The sequence below is a fragment of the Saccopteryx leptura genome, chromosome 6, assembly GCF_036850995.1.
Source record: "Saccopteryx leptura isolate mSacLep1 chromosome 6, mSacLep1_pri_phased_curated, whole genome shotgun sequence".
Taxonomy (NCBI): Eukaryota; Metazoa; Chordata; class Mammalia; order Chiroptera; family Emballonuridae; genus Saccopteryx; species Saccopteryx leptura.
In genome coordinates this window covers 70,171,335-70,178,243 of record NC_089508.1, presented here as the reverse complement: position 1 = coordinate 70,178,243, position 6,909 = coordinate 70,171,335, and the positions used below count along the sequence as shown (strand labels likewise).

The window sequence follows — 6,909 nt, the reverse complement described above, 5'->3', positions numbered from 1 at the left end:
CAATTTTGGGGAACTTTAAACAGGCTCTGGGAGAAACAGATGTTTTATGATATACTAAATTATTTTTTAGATTTTATTCATTTTTTAAAAAAAGAGAGGGGGCGAGAGAAAGGGGCAGAAGAAGCATCAACTCCCATATGTGCCTTGACAAAGAAAGCCTGGGGTTTTGAACCTGTGACGTCAGAGTTTCCAGGTCAATGCTTTATCCACTGCACCACCACAGGTCAAGCCAATGTCAAGTAATTTTTAAGCAAAATTTTTAATAGGAAATTACATTTCTGGAATAATTCATTGCATATTTGAATCACAGCTTAAATTGCACCAGGTTTTAAAGACAGTTTTTAGAAATATATGATGCAGTAGACACTGCTGGTGCTCTGTGCAGGTGACCTTCACCAGCCATGACAACCTTCCTAATAGCTAAAATTCACTGTTCTTTTCCCAGAGAATTTCTCTCAAACAAAATCCATTCTTCCAGGAACCCTTTCTTGTTCCATTTAGTTCCTCTGCACACAGAGCTTTCCTCACTCTCCTTCTCTTGAGGGCAGTCCTCCAAAAAAACACTTGATCAAAAATCTTCATCTCAGGCTCTGCCTCTAAGGAAACTTTACTGAAGACACAATGTTTGCCCTTAAAATGCATAATATGTCCTCAAACATTCTCACTATAATTTAGTAGGGAATTTGAGGTGCTTAATATATGTTTGGAATGCATGTTATGGGAAAACCAAACATAAGCATTGAAAATATCCCCACTTTTTTACTGTGGGGTGGAGAGGATTCAGTGCTCTTACTTCCTCTCCATTATGGTCACTTTCAAACATCTTAACATTTGAACATTTCTTGAACCATACAAGGTCAGTTCTGGTGATATCCTCAAAGTACCAACTACAATGGGTCAAGGCAGGTTCATGTTGATCCACTGCTGAGAAAAAAGTGGGTGGAATTCTGTTGGCAGAAGGTTGAAAATATAATGCAATCTGGTACATAATCTATCTCTTTGTAATGGAACCTTAGAATGAAGACAAAGAGGACAGAGGATGAAGCAGAAATGTCACCATGAGATAAGAGGGGGTGGAAGGTGGCTGGAAAATGAAGCCATATGAATTTGTGCGGGTTCTTTATATCATATATTTCTCTGCATGTAATGGAATCTAAGAGAAAACTTTGTTACCAATTAAAATAATTTATTTTCTTGTATATTCAAGAGCATATATAAAGATAGAGGAAAGTTTAAAACTCAGATGATTCTACTCACATGTCTTTTCATATATATACATAGACATATATTACAAAATAATGAGGAAATGAACATGAGATTTTATTTTGCTTTAACAGTACACTATCGTTTAAGTCTTTCTTTATAAATTATTTTATGGTATTTATCACATTGTGTCTTCTATTAGAGCTATTTGTGTTTATTTTTCATTATGCCTTTCTCATCCTTACTATAGGATTTTGAGCTCCTGCAAGGGTGAGAGACGGTGTCCTTTATAGCACTGGGCCCCGTGCTTAGCACAGAACAGGCCATCTGTACTCACCAAGATTAAATGAAGATAAAGGCCTTGACCAACAGTCTGTAAAGCATATACAGTCAGTAGCCTTTTTAAATTGTGGGGATGGCTTTATTCTGATGGCTTTATTCTTAATATCTCCTCTCTGGTGGAGTTTCACTCTGTGACACCGAACATGAATTTATATGACAGTTGTTAGGCAGAGGTTTATAGTTATGAAACAGAATTGGGCTAATTATCCTGTTTTGGGATTGAAATGGGCATTGGAAAGTGGTTCTATTAACTGGGAAACCGGGACAGGACAGTACTATTCAGCCACACTGACTTCGTATTTCAGATATATTAATGATAATAATAATAATAATAATAAATTCCTCATATTTAAACCCTAATCAATTATTCTTGAAACACTTGCTTTGACATAACTGTTGAATAAAACTGAAGCTTTGCTTCTCTTCAGTATCACCTGACTCAGCCACGAGGAGGTAGGACTTCCCCTCCAGTGCCCACCAGGCAAAAACACTTTTATTTCCTTTGTTATCTTCCTTTTCTCTCCTGTACAAGGAAGATGGCTCCCTTTGTTTATTGAGACTATGAGGACTATAAATTGGCTGTTGAAAGTGAATTGACTGGTCATGATTTTTAAGTAATTAGTTTGACTGATGTTTTCTCCAAAATAGGCTTTCTTGCTTCAAATAGGCTGTGAGGCAAGAGGTGGGTCTTGTAAACTGAAACAGAACCCTTTGCATTTAAATTTTCAATGCAGATGCATTCACTGTTCTTTCTAGACTCCTTATTTCATTTTTTTTTGTTCAATTCCGATGTCGCCTCTTCACATGAGAAAGCAAGATAGTGTAATCCATTGCAAAAACAAATAAATTAAAAACATTCCCAGAGAGTCCTGACAGGAAACAAATCTTGACTTCACTCTCATGTCACCAGTTGCCATTCACCTGGAGGTTACCAGGTGTGTGGAAGGATGAGTGACTTCTTTCTACACGTTGCCTTCCGGCCGCTCTCGTGGTGTAATGGGTCTCCATTCTCCTCTAAGGGCTGCCTATGCAGCGACCTTTTCCTTCTCGTTCTACTCGTTAGATTTCTCAGTTTCTTCTGCCTCAGGAATCTTTTCTCACTCAGCCTTTGGCCTGGGTTCTGTTCCTATCAGACTTCTCCCTGGATGAAACTGAGTGAACTGAAAGAGACAAGAGTTGATTAGGCTGTCTCATATTCTTTTATTTCCCATAAATTTTGTCATCAAGATCAAGCATCTTCTAAAACAATCTTCAATACAATTAGACTTTACACATTGCCAAAAGAGACCCGCATGAAGAAGAGCGGAACTATTAAGTGCTATTATACTAATACTTCATTTTTCCTATTTGAATTACTTTTTAAAAGACCTACTTCTGTAGTTCCAATTTGGTGACATTCTGGCCCCAAGAAGGTCGTCTGGAGTGGGAGTGGGTAGTGGGAGTGTATTCATATGTATCATGTGCCACGAGAAGAATCCAGGGAAAGGAAAAAGCAAACAAGCAAAAACCAAAACCCTGTCTTCTTATACTGAACTGTGGATGAAGAAAAAGGGAGAGTGAGCCTTGGAAAGGCTGCATATTTAATTCTAGTATTTTGGCCTGATAATGTTAAAAAGCCTTTAGGTTGGCTGATATTGATCCTCTGTGATTCACATAAACTTTAGTTTTGCCAAATGTTTTCTTTTAAAATGAAAAGAATATTTGATCAGCCTGTTATTTCTAACTTTCTTTCTACTAATAGCTTTCAAACTCCCTTGATCTCAGCCCAGAACAAGATGGTTGATTAGAAAGTTATTGCCTGTGAAAGGCCTGACCCAGACACATCTATACCAAGTTAGAATGCGGGCGTATCATCCAAAAGGGCAGAAATTATGTCCTGTGTTATTAAAAATGCAGGAATTGAGGTACAAAGTAGTGCACACTAAGTGACAGCATGTTTTATATCTGTGACAGAATTTTCTGACATTAGAGGCTCAAATTAAAATCCAACAAAATGGAGCAGCAGTAGGTCCAGCCCTTGGCTTTTTAAACATGTCAGGTTGTTATTACATCTTATTTACTGTTCAAGATGACATAACAACCTAAGAAAATCCAGTTCACAAGCTGATTCCAGAAACAGTGCATTAAACAATCCCCCAAAGTGTACTTAATTACTATTCATTCCTCCAGGGAAATGAAGGCGGACGTGAGTAAAAAAATTAATATAGACCTTAAGGATAAAACCTTTTGTATTTTCTTTTATCAAGAGAGAGAGAGAGAGAGACAGAGACAGACAGACAAACAAGAAGGGAGAGAGATGAGAAGCATTAGTTCTTCATTGTGGCACTTTAGCTTATTGATTGCATTCTCATATGTGCGTTGAATGGGGGGCTCCAGCCTAGCCAGTGACCCCTTGCTCAAATCAGCAACCTTTGACTCAAGCCAGCAACCTTGAGGTCATGGCTATGATCCCATGCTCAAGCCAGCGACCCCATGCTCAAGCCAACGATTACAGTGTTTTAAACCTAGGTCCTCAGCATCTCAGGCTAGGCTCTATCTACTACACCATCACCTGGTCAGACAAGTATGAAATCTTGATAATGAAATAAATTCCTTGAGACTTTTCACTGGCTGCTCAGTGCTATGCCCACTTGCATTAGAGTCCAGTGAATTATCTGGGTTAGTTTTTGAAGAAATAATATATTCTATGTGAGCTTCTTGAGACTAAGACTCTCCAGAATAGGCTAAGTATTTAACAAAAACCCTATTAAAAAATTTGAACTTGCCTTATCCTGTAGTATCCAAGTTAATCAGAGCAAATGGTTTCCAAAGGACTGTGTCATTTCTGGAGCTCCATCACACTGCCCCCAGGATTATTAACAGGATTTAAGATTAGTTCTACTCCTTGGATCCTTGGATGCTGCTCAATAAATCATATTCAATTTACCTTCTGGCATTACTTTCTTGCCCATATATTGTTTCAACTTCTGCAAATAGGTATCTGGCCAAGGACAAGCTGGGTGGTTTGGTGTTCAAGGCCTCGGCTAACTCTTATGTGTTGCTGACTTGTCTGGTGGATCCAAAACAAGTGTGTTCTTCCTGAGAAGCTTCACAGTGTTGCTCTTCTCTTCCCCACCACCATACGGTCTTATTCCCAGAGGCCAGACCTGGTCTGCTTATTCACTGGGTCTATGGTGCTCAATGCTCCTTCACAGAGGGCAGAGAAGTAAAACCTTATAGGAGCTAAAATACTCACCAATAGACAGTCAAGGACAACTGAGAAGAAACCACAGAAAGGTACAGGTCATTTGACAATCATCTTCTGCTCTCTGTCCTCTTTCTTACCTTCCTTTCAGTCTGCACGAAGAATCGAAGATCCCCAAAAATGGTTAAAATAGGGTAAATATAAAAAGTATTTTTCCTCTAGGATTTAAAAATATAGGCATAGACTTTGACTTAATACATTTTAAAGTGCAAATGAAAAGCCATATTTATATGGGGAATCTTCCAAACTATGATTCAAATGATTACTACTAATAAAGCTGCAAATAGTGTGTACACTTGGGGGGAAACAATGATTTTTGACTATTAATTACTTATTTCCTCAACAAATATTTGTGAAACAAACTTGTCACTTAAAGAGATTTACAGGATAAAAAGTCAGGGGTTCATTGTCAGAATGGATTACTCAGAGAGAAAAAGGGAAAATGGATACTGTGTAGAAAACAGGAAGACACAGAAATGTGAGAGAAAACACCTGCTTTCCTATAAACACTTGACTTAATACAGTTCCCAGAAATGGTCAATGAAATAGCTGTTAACAAGAAATTCAGATTCAATTAACATGAATTTACAATTTCAAAGGTCAGGAGGAAAAAATGCCTTTCTACTCTCTTTCGAGTTATCTTCCTGTCCAAAATTCTCTGGTGATGTAGCCAACAGATGGAGTTGTTTCTTTTTAAGCTTAAAGAAAGGTCACAAATATCTTTCAACAGATTACAAATGATTTGACACATGATTTCAGAAGCTGGGAAAATTCCACAGATGCAGGAAAACTTCAAGAATTGATGAAAAGATTTCATAGCAGTGCAGGCCAAAATTAACATTCTAACACAGGTTCTGTTTCAATTAATTTGGTGCAAACCAAAGCCCAGCCCTCTGGATATAATGTGATTGGTGTACTAAACAATTTTGAAATTATTTTATATTTAAATTTGATGTTATTTTAATAGTGAAAGGCCTTTTATTACCTTAGGATTCTGCACCCCACCCCCCACACACAAAATTTCCCTCTGCGTTTATGCCAAAGCCAGGTCTATGATGTAATTTGAAGGACTACAAAGACACTTTCTTGTCCAAAATTATTTCCATTAGACTCAATTGAGACTATTTTTATTTTTATGCTCCTCACCTGGGATGGAGTTCTGTTTGACTGCTGTGGATGGCATAGCCATCCTTCTTAAAGATAAAGGATCCTCACAGATGACTGGTCCCCAAATTTACTGAAAGGTTCCTAAATGTTGGGAGAAATGCTAGGACATCAGTGTTTTACTTCTATCAGGCTAGTTAGGTGTAAAAAGGTCTTTCATTACTTAAAAAGCAACTTTGAGATCCCTTGAATATTCGCATGTAAATCATCAAAAGAATCTAGTATTTATTTTTATTTTGTATCTAAATTTATATCAAAGAGATTGATATAGCTACTATCAATCTTAAACTCTTTCTCTCTTTAGTTATTAGTCAATGGAAGTCAGTGAATTATATCCATAGAGATGAGATTGTCTACATTGATAAAATAACAGATGTCATACACTTACTCTTCAACATAGATTAGAAGCCCCTGGTAATGGACAAGGAGGCACCTGATTGGTGGTGTTGCTCTTTTATCAGTCAGGGGCAAAGCAGATGTTCAGCCCTAGTTCATCCTAGCTTGATGCTTGTGTTGGTGGCCAGAGTTGTTTCATGCCTGGGGCACATAAAAAAACAAAACAAAACAAAACAAAGAACACATAGATTAGAAATTAGTTGCTTAACAATATGGATAGATCTGGAGAGCATTATGCTAAGTGAAATAAGCCAGTCAGAGAAAGACGAGTACCACATAATGTCACTCATATGGAATCTAATGAACAAATGAACTAACAAGCAAAATAAAGACAGTCTCAGAGATAGAGAGCAGACTGACAGCTGTTGGGGGTGGGGATCAGGGATAGGTGGGTAAGAGGGGTAGAGAGATAAAGCAAAAAAGGACAAAAAATACTCGGTAATGCTCTTTATTTTAATGAAAAGCAGAGGTTTAGTTTTGTGTAGCCCATTCCTGAAATGGGGACTAACAATTATTGATGGATTTGCTTCCAAAGGTTCAATTGCTGCGGCAGACTGGAA

The 6,909-nt window shown here is 37.7% G+C and overlaps 1 pseudogene; it reads left to right on the top strand.

Moving 5' to 3' along the window:
* The first annotated feature begins 6,359 nt into the window (after window positions 1-6,359).
* On the top strand, window positions 6,360-6,503 carry LOC136377965 (small nucleolar RNA SNORA48; annotated as a pseudogene).
* Window positions 6,504-6,909: the final 406 nt, after the last annotated feature.